The following is a 13,835-nucleotide window of genomic DNA, read 5'->3' as shown; positions in this document are numbered from 1 at the left end:
TGTGATCTACCATTCCTACACACTTGTACTTACGTTTGATTGTGTCGATGCATTGTAAGATTTTCACTGAACTGTGTGCAAAAAAAGGAATTTCACTGAACTGAGGTACACGTGATAATAAAGACCATTGAATCATTGGACATGTATGGTTCGTCAATACAAGTGTTCAACAAGAAACTTCTGAACTGGAACATAGAACAGCACAGGCCCTTCGGCCCACAATGCCTGTGCCGAACATGATGCCAGGACCAAATCTTACTTACCTGCACATAACCCATATGCCTCCATTTCCTAAAAATCCAATGTTCATAGAAACATAGAAAATAGGTGCAGGAGTAGGCCATTCGGCCCTTCGAGCCTGCACCGCCATTCAATATGATCATGGCTGATCATCCAACTCGGTATCCTGTACCTATCCAAAAGTCTCTGAAACGTCACTATCGTACTTGCCTCCACCACCACCCCTGGCAGCAAGTTCCAGGCACCTCCGTGTTAAAAAACTTGCCCAACACACCTTTTAATTTTGCCTCTCTCACTCTAAAACTATGCCCTCTTGGATTTGATTTTTGATAGATTTTTGATTATTTTTTGGGAGCATTTCTTCCACAACCCTATGGCCAGTACATTTCAGGTTCCAATCATTCTGAATGAAAAGAATTCTCCACAGACACCCACCAAATCTTCTATCCCTTAACCTAAACCAATACCCTCTTGTTTTCAATACCTCTGATCTGGGCAATGGTTTCCTATTGAGGCAAAATGCTGGAGTAACTCGGCGGGACAGGCAGGATCTCCGGAAATGGGTGACGTTTCAGGTCGAGACCCTTCTTCAGACTCAACCCGAAACGTCACCCATTCCTTCTCTACAGAGATGCTGCCTTTCCCGTGGGTCACTCCTGCATTTTGTGTCTATCTTCAGTGTAAACCAGCATCTGCAGTTACCTTGCTACACAATGGTTTATTTTATCTGTTCTAACAATGTCCTTCATAGTTTTTATACCAACATCAGGTATCCGCCCGCCCCCCCCCCCCCCCCCCCCCCCCCCCTCCAGTATCCTCCCCTCCAAAGAACACAGACCCTACCATTCACGCTGACTCCTGCTATACTAAAGCTAACCGAATATTATCGTTCCAGGTAACTGCACTGTGCCACTAATTACTATGTCAATTAATTAAATGTCAATTATTATGGTTGGTGCAGCCTGCCCCATGAATAAACAGCACAGGGCACTTCCCATGTTTATTTTGATAAGATACCATCAAGGTATCACCCTGATACAAGGTGCAGCTGGAATTGTAAACCTACTGCATCGCTTCTCCTTTTAGTTGCCGACAGCAGGTGTATAAAATACAGCGAGGAACAGATCGGGTAGACGCACAGTCTCTTGGCCGGAGTGGGGGAATCGAGAAGCAGAGGGCCTAGATTTAAGGTGAAGGGGGGAAAATGTTATAGGTATCTGATGGGTAAATTTTTCACATAAAAAGACTGGGCAGTGCATATTAAGAACATAATGTACTGGTTGGTTAGTTCCACTCACCAGTCGGAGTGGATAAGAATGGAGAAAGAGGAGTGTGTCCCGTACGATATAGGAACGATCTTGTTCTCACTGATAAAATTGAATAGTATAATATATAAGAAGAACCCAATTACTTACAATACAATAAGAATTTGGAAATAAATAAAATTATCCTTGAAATTAAATAATCTATCAGTACTAACCCCAATATAGAACAATCCTGCATTCAAACCATCGACAAAACATATAAACAATGGGATAGACTGGGGATTAGGAAAGTAGGAGATATGTATGAATAGGGCAAATTGTTATGATTTCAACAATTAAAATCAAAATTTAAACTGAATTATAATCAATATTTTAAATATATACAGATATGTGACTATGAAAAAAATATATACATAGATTTCAAACTATTTTTTTAGACCCTTTAGAAGAAGCGATGAATATTAAGGCTGATTCACAAAAACTAATATCATATTTTTATAATAGTATATTAAATAGAGAATTACCCTCAACAGAGGCACTAAGAGAAGATTGGGAACATGAACTAATGATAAAGATCCCGAAAGATAGATGGGAAAAGTATCTGATGAACACACATAATTGTTCCATTAATGCAAGACATAATTTAATTCAATTTAAATTATTACATAGACTATATTATTCAAAAACGAGGTTGAATACATTCTACCCAAACATCTCTCCCAGATGCGATAAATGTTTGTTTCAAAATGCCAACATAACACATTCATTTGTAGGATGTACAAAGTTGAATAAATTTTGGAGCGATATATTTGATATATTTACAAAGCTCTTCAAGTCAAGAATAGAACCTAATATGGAATGGATTATATTTGGAATAATAGTAGAAGATATCAATTTAAACAAAAACCAAAAAGTATTCTTTAATCATGGGTTAATAATTGGAAAGAAATTGATACTTAAATTTTGGAAAAAATACAGCTATCACCAACCATTAAAATGTGGATTAGGAATATGATGGACATAGCACGCCTTGAAGAAATGAGACTCCACCTAATTGATAAATATGACCAATTCTTAAGGCGTTGGTCCCCTTTCATCAACTTTTTGGAATCATGTGATGCAGCGGTACCGTAAAGATTACTGATTTTAGTTCATGACGCGGATAGATCTACATCTCCGAACAAAGATTTGAAAAATTATTTTTTAAGGGTCTTTTTCTCCTATTTCTAATTTCTACTTTTTCTTTTCTGAGAAAACACAACTTCAGGTTTTTCTATTTTCTACTATCTATTTTTCCTCGTTTTCTTCTCTCTATTTTTTTATTATTACTTTCTTTTCAAAAATATAAAACTAGAGGTTGTACATAGAATGTATTACGTTATGACATAGTTGGCACCTAAAATTAGGACCCACTGTAGTGTTTTGTACTGTATAAACTTCTAATGAAATAAACACAAAAATAAAAAAAAAAATTTAAAAAAAGTTTGCTGGGTGTATGGAACGAGTTGCCAGTGGAGGCAGTTGAGGCAGGGACTATCACCACGTTTAAGAAGCAATTAGACAGGTACATGGATAGGACAGGTTTAGTGGGATATGGGGCGTTTGGCCCATATCCCACTAAACCTGTCCTATACATGTGGGACCAGTGTAGATGGGACATGTTGGTCGGTGTGGACATATTGGGCCAAAGGGCCTGTTTCCACACTGTATGACTCTATAACTACAGCACAGCCATCAGGCGTTCCCTCATTGGTAGGGAATAGGACTGCAGTTCTGCTGGTGAACAGGTTTTACTTACATGTAGATGTAACTACGCAGAGGAACTTATCCCTTTCCAGAGTCACGGACCAGTACACTTGACTTTAGCTGTGGCACCAAGTAAACATTTGGTAAAGCCACTGCTTTGCAGGTTTACTGAGCCAAACCCCTTTATTCTTGAGAACGCCACCAATTGGATTAAATTACTCAGTGTCTTTTAAAACTGCGAGCTTTGATTGTGAGGTGTGAGACCGGGATGATTATGGTTTATATTCCACTCGATTCAAATAACATATCTAAATGTCAAATCCTTAACCATTTTTTTTTAAAGCACAAGCTGTTTCCATAATTACTAATTGAGTAAACACCTCTTGTCTGAACAGTGATGCATAAAGACCTTTAGAGCCATGTTGTGCTGAGTCCTGGCACTTCCTGTTGCCTTGGGAACAGTTTTAAGCTGTTTACTTTATGAGAGAGTGAGAGAGAGAGGCGAGAGAGAGTGTAGCAATGAATAAAGGGCTATAGGCCTATTGCAAGTTTATGTACAGGGACATATCTATCCATGCACTGTATACTTGTATTTATACTTATGCACTTTAAATATGTATGTCGTGCTTTATACTTTGGCAATATAACAATGTTTTTTTATCATGCCAATAAAGTTTTTAAATTGAACTGAAGAGAGAGAGAGAGAGAGAGAGACACAGTGAGAGGGAAATAGATAGAGGGAGGGAGTGAGAGAGGGAATGAGAGAGATGGAGGGAGAGAGAGGGAACGAGAGAGAGCGATAGAGGGAGAGGGAGAGAGAGAGAGAGAGACCATTGAGTACACGATTGTGTGAGATTTTAGACGTTGCTATTCCGTTAATGCCTGAGCTTGGAAACATGATACAAATCTCTGACACAAACACGCCGATCATTGTTCTCTTGTGCGCTTGTTCCGAGCTAGTACTGTGGCTATTTTCTCTTGTGTCATCTCTAATACAGTGTCATTGATTCAGCCCCCCCTCCATTGTCAGGAGAGCTATGCCCCCCCATCACATCTAGTACTGCGGCAGTCAATGTTCTGATGTTCATTATGCAGTGAATGTAGTGTGTGTCCAATTGGCATGGTGACCTAAGGGAGAAGTGTCGCCCAGCAGTGTGTGAAGAGGGAGCCAGTTCTCTCCGCAGCGCTGAGCACTGGGAACAGCCTGCGCCCGGGACGGTTTCCATACCTCTAAACCCCTTGTTCATCTCGCACACATTGAACCGGGTATCAAGCCCGTTGCCCTTCGGTTGTAAGGGAGACCTTAGTCTCGCTTTGCCTTCATTTTGAAGATGTCACCAGCTAAATGAGTTTGGTATTTATTATTCACAGGAGTTTCAACAAACACATTGGAAATTCAGATGTCCTGCGAGGTTTGTCAAAGGGGCAGGGAGTTGGTTGAGTGCACTCCCAAATGGGTCGTGTGTTTCCTAGGATAGTCACTGGAGGGGAGGAGGTTGGGGAACAGCCCTGATTACTGACGGTGCAGGCTTGTGTGGGGAATTAGTGCAGTAGGAAGGAACTACAGATGCTGCTTTAAACCAAAGATAGACACAAAAAGCTGGACTGAAGAAGGATTTTGACCCATTCCTTCTCTCCAGAGATGCTGCCTGTCCCACTGAGTTACTCTAGTTTTTTGTGTCTATCTCAGGTAATGAGTGCAGGTGAGTGAGCTGCTCAGACCAGGACGCACACAGATGCAGCCTCAGGCACCATCATAGACCAGGGAGTAGGGCAGGGGGTATCCATCAGCAGCCACTGTAGCTGAATGTTGTTTCCACTGCGAGTGTCCGTACAGGATTCTAATTAGATGTACGCCCCCACCAACCCCCAACGTTCAAACCATCAGTTGTCCAACATGTCCTTCTTCAGGGAAAGCATCCTTCCCGCGGTGCTCGGAAAGGGGAACATCAATTGGATAGGGTGAATGGGAAGGGAAAGACATGTCCCTCATCGGATAGTGAATGACTAGGTAATTGGGCGTTAAGGAAAAGTGTTCTCCCACCCAAGGGTGGTCAGGGTCTGGAACTCTGAGATGAAGGCAGGAAATCACTTGGATGGTCTCACACCGATGACCAGAGGACATAGGTTTAAGGTGAAGTAGAAAAGATTTAATAGGAATCTGAGGGGTAACTTTTTCATACAAAAGGTGGTTTGGGTGTATGCAACAAGCTGCTAAAGAAGGCAGTTGAGGCTGGGACTATCCCAACGTTTAAGAAAGTTAGACAAGTGCATGGATCGGACAGGTGTGGAGGGATAAATGGACCAAACGTGGGCAGGTGGGACGAGTGTAGCTGGGACATGTTGGGCAAGTTGGGCCAATAGGGGTGTTTCCACACTGTATCACTCTATGACTCTATGTCTGCCTGGCTAACTGGGAAATAGGGTTAGGCGCAATAGCTCTTTTTAATCTGATATAAACTTAATGGGTCAAATGATCCCCATGTGTAAAGTTCTTGGTTCCGTCTGTGCCACTTGAATCTCACTTTAACCCACTTTTTATTATCTCCAATTATTATGTAAAAAGTATAAAAAAACGTGTGGAAAAGGTTCCGAATTATCTCTTTTGTCCCTGGAATAGACAGCTTGGAAATTTGACTGATGTTTGGAGACCTTAGGAAATTCTTAAAGGTTGGCCAACTTACTGTGGAATTTCTACAGTAATTAAAAAAAATGATTCTAATCCAATAACATGTTTCCACTTATACCTTCACAAATGAGGCAGTGGAGTCTTACAGAAATGGTACCCCATAACTCGAGCTGGTACCCCATAACTCTAGCTTGTGCAATGAAGTGCATTATTATGGACCTTCCTTATTTCAAATTGAAGGGAGAAAGAACTTGAATAATCCTACATTCCATCTCATGTTTCTCAAACACATTTTTTCAGCCAATCAATTACTTTATAATTACATGCAGGGAATGGTGGGATATGAATCACGTGCAGGCAGAGAAGATTAGTTTAACTTTGCACCATGTTTGGCATGGGCATTGTGGGATGAAGAACCGCTCCTGTGTTGTGCTGTTCTATGTTCGATTATGATGAAGAGTTACTGTTGCAGGAAAACCAGCAGCTAACACAATCACCAAGGTGATAATAGATATTTTGACTTTGCAATATTGGTTGGGCATAAGAAAAACTATTTAGTTCAAAACAGTGCATGGGGCTCATTTCCGTCTGCCTCGGCAAAAGGGTAGGACCTTGTGTGAGAAACATCACCTTAGGGTTGGAAGGGCTGGTGAAATGGGTGAAGAACTGTGAAGTTTGCATTTTAGATTTGTTTAGTTCACAGCAGGTATAGCATTGAAACAGGCCCATGGGCTCACCAAGCTCACACTGGCCATCAATCACCTGTTCACACTAGTTCTACACTTTCCCACTTTCTAATCCACTCCCTTCACACTAGGCGTAGGAAGGAACTGCAAATCGCTAGCTTACACCGAACATAGATACCAAATGCTGGAGTAACTCATCAGGTCAGGCAGCATCTCTGGAGAAAAGGAATTGGTGACGTTTCGGGTTGAGACCCTTCTTCAGACTGGACACTAGGGCCAGTTTACAGAGGGCAATTAACCTATGAACCCACATGCCTTTCAGCTGTGTGGACACACAGTTTAGTAGGAATAACAGGAAGACGAGGGGACTATCATGAAAGAGGTACAAGCTGGAATCACCTGTTCATAGTATATAAATATTCACACTATATATAGCATATAGATATACATATATATATATATATATATATATATATATGATAGACCCTTCTTCAGACTGGACACTAGGGCCAGTTTACAGAGGGCAATTAACCTATGAACCCACATGCCTTTCAGCTGTGTGGACACACAGTTTAGTAGGAATAACAGGAAGACGAGGGGACTATCATGAAAGAGGTACAAGCTGGAATATATATATACATCGTTTATGGAAGTAGACGACAGGTTATAAAGTGACTTAACAAGCATGCTGGATTCTGTGCATTGAGAATCAAAGAATGAAGGTGATTGGAATAAGAATTTTAAAGTGACGTGGGGGATATCTGTTCTGCAGGATGGGGATGCACTGCCCGTGATAATAAACTATAATCCTTGATGGAAAAGTATTTACCTGTCTTGAGTTAACACCTTACCCTAATTCTTATGTTCCTAACATTAAGATACTGTCAAAAATCTCTGTCCACACAACTCAATTAATTCTTCATCACAACTAAGTATCTTCTCCCTTTTCTATGAAATGCCTTGTTGCTTTTATTTTAGCATGCCATTAAGACCCTTGGATGCTAATAATTTTCCTAAATTAAAACCTGGAGAGTGAGCTCCTTTGATTGTTACTCTGTGCAGGGAATAATTGACATGCCTAATCCTCTCCCCATTAAGAGACATACAAATAATGCTTTGTCTGGAACCAAGGTTTAAGGCCCTCGATGGGAAGGGGATGAAAGGCAAGGTAAGACATCTCTTGTGGTTTCCATGAGATACGATGGGAAGGGGAACGTGGTGGTTATTGAAGGTGGACCACAAGGTCCAGGAGTCAATGAACATCTAACATCGGCGTCAATCCGAAGAAGGGTCTCGACCCGAAACGTCGCCCATTCCTTCTCTCCATAGATGCTACCTGTCCTGCCAAGTTACTCCAGCATTTTGTGTCTAAACTGTGGCTCTACATTTCCCATTCTCTCACTCCTAGCTACACCCTATGTGTTACTCATCTTTGCCACTCACACTATCTACTCCAGTCCTAGCTCCTTGTTTATTTACTTTCCTTCAACGCTGCACCAATTATCCTAACATCTTGCGGCTTCTGTTCATGGCCTTAAGTCTATTGTGCCTCCTTCATGATTTTGTCCTCTTCCTCCTGTTATTCCTACTAAAACGCATGTATACACATCCCAAAGACATGCGGGTTCGTCGGTTAATTGTCCTCTGTAAACTAGCCCCAGTGTGAAGGGAGTGGATGAGAAAGTGGGATAACATAGAACATATTTTGGCTTCTGCTCATCGTCTTCAATCTATTTTCTCACATTAGCCACCACCACCATTTCCATGCCTTGCCTAGGTGGAACTCTTGAATGTACGATACTATAAAATGGGCAATTACAGCAATTCAGAAACCTGTTTAATATTTATCTTCATTTTTATTTTCAATTAATGTCAATGAAGCGATTATGGAGATATAAAATAGATTCAAGAGACATTTATTGTCACATGCACCAATTGGTATGTGAAATGTGTGGTCACCATACAGCCATACAAATAAAAAAGGACACAGCACACAATAGACTTTAACATAAACATCCCCACACAGCGGAATCAACATTTCCCACTGTGAGGGAAGGCACCAAAGTTCAGTCATAATAAGCTGCAGATGTAAGGTAGGTACGGGATACTGAGTTGGATGATCAGCCATGATCATATTGAATGGCGGTGTAGGCTCGAAGGGCCGAATGGCCTACTCCTGCACCTAATTTCTATGTTTCTATTTCCCCCTTATTTCAGATCAGAGCAGTTAATTTTCCTATGCTCCAAGGTGCAATGAGACTCAGCCAAAACTCTTTGAATCACTTCCCTCTGGATGGCGTCTCCGGACTGTCAAAGCTGCCACAGCCAGACATAAAAAAACAGTTTTTATCCACGAGTAGTTGCTCTACACAACAGCCAAAAATCTGTAGCCTCCCTTTGATCTGGTATTTTGTTGGTTCACATGCTTGATCAATGGTGTTTTATCATTAATGTTTTATTATTATTAATGTTTAGTGTTTTCTGAATCATTCGTAACTGTCACTGTATGGCATGTTGTTACTTGTGGGCGGAGCACCAAGGCAAATTCCTTGTATGTGAATACTTGGCCAATAAACTTACTTACTTACTTACTTACTTATACAGCAAGCAATAGGTACAATATTAACTACACCAAGGTATGCAAAACAGCAGAATAATGCAAAGATTGTGGTGAAATCTGAACTGTTATAAAGAAGTACCTCAGTTTAGAGACACAGCACGGAAACTGCACAGCCCTTTAGCCCACATCGACCATCGATCACCCATTCGCACTAGTTCTGTGTTATACCAATTTCACATCCACTCCCTGCACATTAGGGCCAATTAACCTAGAAACCCGCAAGTCTTTGCTACGTGGGAGGAAACCAGAGTCAATCCATGCGGTCACAGGGAGAATGTGCGAACTCCACACAGAAAGTACCTGAGGTCAGGATCGGACACAGGTTCCTGGCGCTCTGATAGTAGCTTTACCAGCTGCGTCACTGTGTCGCCCAAGAAGGAAATGTGAAAGAGGTGAATGATTTAGGAGTCAGATAGCAGTGGAGAATGGACAGCCTGTCTTTCAAGCTCCTGAATTTTCTCCCAGAAGGTGGAAGAGAGAAGAGGGAATGGCCAGAATGGCAGGCATCCTAGATACTTCCAACCTTCCTGATTGAATGCATCATGAAGATGGACTGGTTAGCAGTGACAAGCATGTAATTCATTTACTTCAGGATGTTCAGTATTCACATTGATAGGTCCCAACCCAAAATGTAGTCTGCCATTTCCCTCCACTGATGCTGCCAGACCTCATGAGTTTCATCAGCACTTTGTTTTTTTGCTCAAAAACCCAGACTTCTTGCTTTGCAATTATACACAGGCAAGATTAGGTCTTCCCAAAACCACTTCATTCTGAAACCTGATCAATGACCCAATAAGTAAAGCTTGAAATGCCCAAAATATTTATTTCCATTCCTTGTACCGAAAGTAAACATATTCTAGAAAGAGATCTACCAGAACTAAATCTGTATCTGAACATTTTTATTTTTTCCATGAAGTTTGATTTCAAGTGAGCCAAGGTTCAAAGAAGGGAGAAAAGCATTGCCTGGAGCAATGGCAGTTTTGGATTAAATGCTTTTTTTTTGTCTAGTTGGATGGAAGGTGGTTTCATTGGATGTGAGCCTGTTTTAATTGGCAGTCTGCTGGGCTTTTAGCAAAGCCCATTCACAGGGCAGCAGCATGAGGAAAGTTATTCCCTGGAATGTGCAGCGGTTGCTTTAAAATCAGGTAATCATCGGTCATTGGTTTAACATAGGAGCCCGCAGGTTGTCCTTACTGAGGCCTAGGTAGTAAGTCTAATCCAAAAGCGTAGTAAATACCATTGTGGAGTGTTTTGAAGACCCCAGCTGGGTCTTTAGTTGGTTCTATCTACAGGATTCCCCACCCTCTGGGGAAGATTGAAAGCACCATGCTGGGCTCTACAGTTCCGTCTCTCTGGGGAGAGGAACAGAATCCTCCCTCAGGCTTTATGACTCACCACCTCTCCTCCTTGCCTGACCGCTTCAAGGGAAAATGCAATCAGTTCAGGGGCTAACAGGAGAATCCTACGAGCATCGGAAACGAGTGAACATATTTTGATCACCAGCTGAAATGGTGAATGTTGAAAACTTTTTGGATATAGCACTTAGTTTATAGAAATGAATCGCGGAAAAATGTAGAACCACAAAAGTTGACAGGAAAAACAAATTTAAAATGTTTTAAACTGTACTCAGGATGTGTAAATCTGGTTTGTAACCAAATATTTTCAGGTTTTTCCTCTTATTTCTTCTAAACCTGGCACGCACAAGAGAAGTAAAATTGATTAAACTTGTGGAGAGTGTTCTGCTTTCTCTCAGATGGTGCGACATAGAAAAACAAATTATTTTGCCAAAGATGGTTGGAAATTCTTAAAGAATACGATTTGGCAGCTACCTCTGACTTAAAAGCATTATATTGTCTTTCTAAGGCAGCCCGTTGTCACTGAGGAGTCAAAGATGGCTTTGCCTGGTTTTCTTCAATATGGAGTGACCATTGTATACTAGCTGCTACAGGGTCATGAGAAAGAACAAGGTTATTGTTCAATGGCAAGAAGGCCCAAGATGACTGGAGATCGGAGACACAAGGAACTGCAGATGCTGGAATCTTGAGCAAAACACAAAGTCCTGAAGGAACTCAGCTGGTCGGGTAGCATCTGTGAAGGGAATGGACAGGCAATGTTTCAGGTCGGGGCCCTTCTTCAAGCCACTTCTGGAGGTAAAGCTCTGTTACTGACAGCACACAGCTCCCATACATAGACACAGTCTGACACATGCCAACTAATATGGATTGATTCTCCTCATGCTTGCCTCTCATACATTCTCCCCTCTCTACCCCAATCCACATCACCTCCCTTTTCTAACTCCTCGCTCTTTTTCCTGGACCCCTCCCATCTTTTCATATCATCAACTCTTCCACTAACTCCTCCCTTCACATTCTTTTCCCTGAGTTTCCTCCCCTCCTTCACTCATTCCCATTCATCTGGTGACTTTGGTCCAATTATCAAGCTTCATGTTTAAGACATAGGATCAGAATTAGGCCGTTCTGCCAATCGAGTCTGCTCTGACATTCGACCATGGTTCCGTTCAGTTCAGGCTGATCTATTTTTCTTCCCCTCTCAACCCCATTCTCCTGCCTTCCCCCCTTAACCTTTGACCCCCTCACTAATCACAAACCTATCAATCTTCACTTGAACACTGTACACTGACAATGACAATTAAAATTGAATCTGAATCTGAAAAACCATAATACAGCCACCAAATGTCAGCCAGCACAGCCAATCTGTGGCCATGAATTCCACAGATTCACTACCCTCTGGATAAAGAAATTCATTCTCATCTCCATTCTAAAGGTATTTAAGAATTTCTCATTTCCATTCTAAAGGTACATCCCTTTACTCTGTGGCTGCACCCTCTGGTCATAGACTCTCCCACTGCTGGAAACATCCTGTCCACATCCACCCTACTTAGTCTTAATATTGTCTTGTTTACATAACGTACAAACAAACAATGAATGGTCAACTGAATCCTAGAGAGGCTTGAAATTGGAAATTGGCCAAAATAACATTGGCAATAAATTCAGGAGATCATAGAGGTGTATTATGGTTTTGCCAAGAAACTGACATGGGTAAACTTGTAGAGTCATCCGTGGAAAGAGCAACAGTTAACATTTCATATCTATGGTCCTTCATTCGAAATTAAACTGCGAGTTCAGATGAAGAAGAGTCCTAGACCTGAAACGTTTTCCCTTTGTGTAGATATTATCTGACCTGCTGAGTGTTTCCAGCATTTTTCTGTTTTTATACCTGGAACAGGTCGCCGAGTGAGGCTGGGATGTGCCAAGACAGAATGAACATCTCGGATTGAGATGCTGCTCATTCTTTGATTAGAAACCCCAACAGTGTATTTTGCTGCACCATCTTTTTGAAATGCAGGCCTTGCCTCACTACAGACAACCAGCGGGATCAAAGATTGATGATGCTCATTCACCAGCCAAGAATATGACCCGAGTAGAGAGGTGCTCCCCTTCCCCTCGACTCACTCACGTCGCCAGGTACACGCTTGTTGTGCAGCACCTTGCCGCTAGAGGGCGCGGGCTGACACAGCGGCCAGCACTGGACCCCGGACCCTGAATACCCCTCACACCGGGGCCCCGGACCCCTCACACCGGGGCCCCGGACCCTGAATACCCCTCACACCGGGGCCCCGGACCCTGAATACCCCTCACACCGGGGCCCCGGACCCTGAATACCCCTCACACCGGGGCCCCGGACCCTGAATACCCCTCACACCGGGGCCCCGGACCCTGAATACCCCTCACACCGGGGCCCCGGACCCTGAATACCCCTCACACCGGGGCCCCGGACCCTGAATACCCCTCACACCGGGGCCCCGGACCCTGAATACCCCTCACACCGGGGCCCCGGACCCTGAATACCCCTCACACCGGGGCCCCGGACCCTGAATACCCCTCACACCGGGGCCCCGGACCCTGAATACCCCTCACACCGGGACCCCGGACCCTGAATACCCCTCACACCGGGACCCCGGACCCTGAATACCCCTCACACCGGGGCCCCGGACCCTGAATACCCCTCACACTGGATCCCGGACCCTGAATACCCCCCACACTGGGGCCCCGGACCCTGAATCCCCCCCCCCCGGGACCCCGGACCCTGAATACCCCTCACACTGGGGCCCCGGACCCTGGGGGCCCCGGACCCTGAATACCCCTCACACCGGGGCCCCGGACCCTGAATACCCCTCACACCGGGGCCCCGGACCCTGAATACCCCTCACACCGGGGCCCCGGACCCTGAATACCCCTCACACTGGATCCCGGACCCTGAATACCCCTCACACTGGATCCCGGACCCTGAATACCCCTCACACTGGGGCCCCGGACCCTGAATACCCCTCACACTGGATCCCGGACCCTGAATACCCCTCACACTGGATCCCGGACCCTGAATACCCCTCACACTGGATCCCGGACCCTGAATACCCCTCACACTGGATCCCGGACCCTGAATACCCCTCACACTGGATCCCGGACCCTGAATACCCCTCACACCGGGGCCCCGGACCCTGAATACCCCTCACACTGGACCCCGGACCCTGAATACCCCTCACACTGGACCCCGGACCCTGAATACCCCTCACCCGGGACCCTGAATACCCCTCACACCGGGGCCCCGGACCCTGAATACCCCTCACA

The 13,835-nt window shown here is 43.8% G+C and overlaps 1 protein-coding gene across 2 annotated transcripts in view; it reads left to right on the top strand.

Moving 5' to 3' along the window:
- Positions 1-13,835, top strand: part of cdon (cell adhesion associated, oncogene regulated) — a 180,876-nt gene that overhangs the window by 80,886 nt on the left and 86,155 nt on the right. The gene's annotated exons all lie outside the window — the stretch shown is intronic.

Source organism: Leucoraja erinacea, chromosome 32 (assembly GCF_028641065.1).
Source record: "Leucoraja erinacea ecotype New England chromosome 32, Leri_hhj_1, whole genome shotgun sequence".
NCBI classification, from domain to species: Eukaryota; Metazoa; Chordata; class Chondrichthyes; order Rajiformes; family Rajidae; genus Leucoraja; species Leucoraja erinaceus.
The sequence above is the reverse complement of the archived record's forward strand: the minus strand, read 5'-3'. Positions and strand labels throughout refer to the sequence as shown.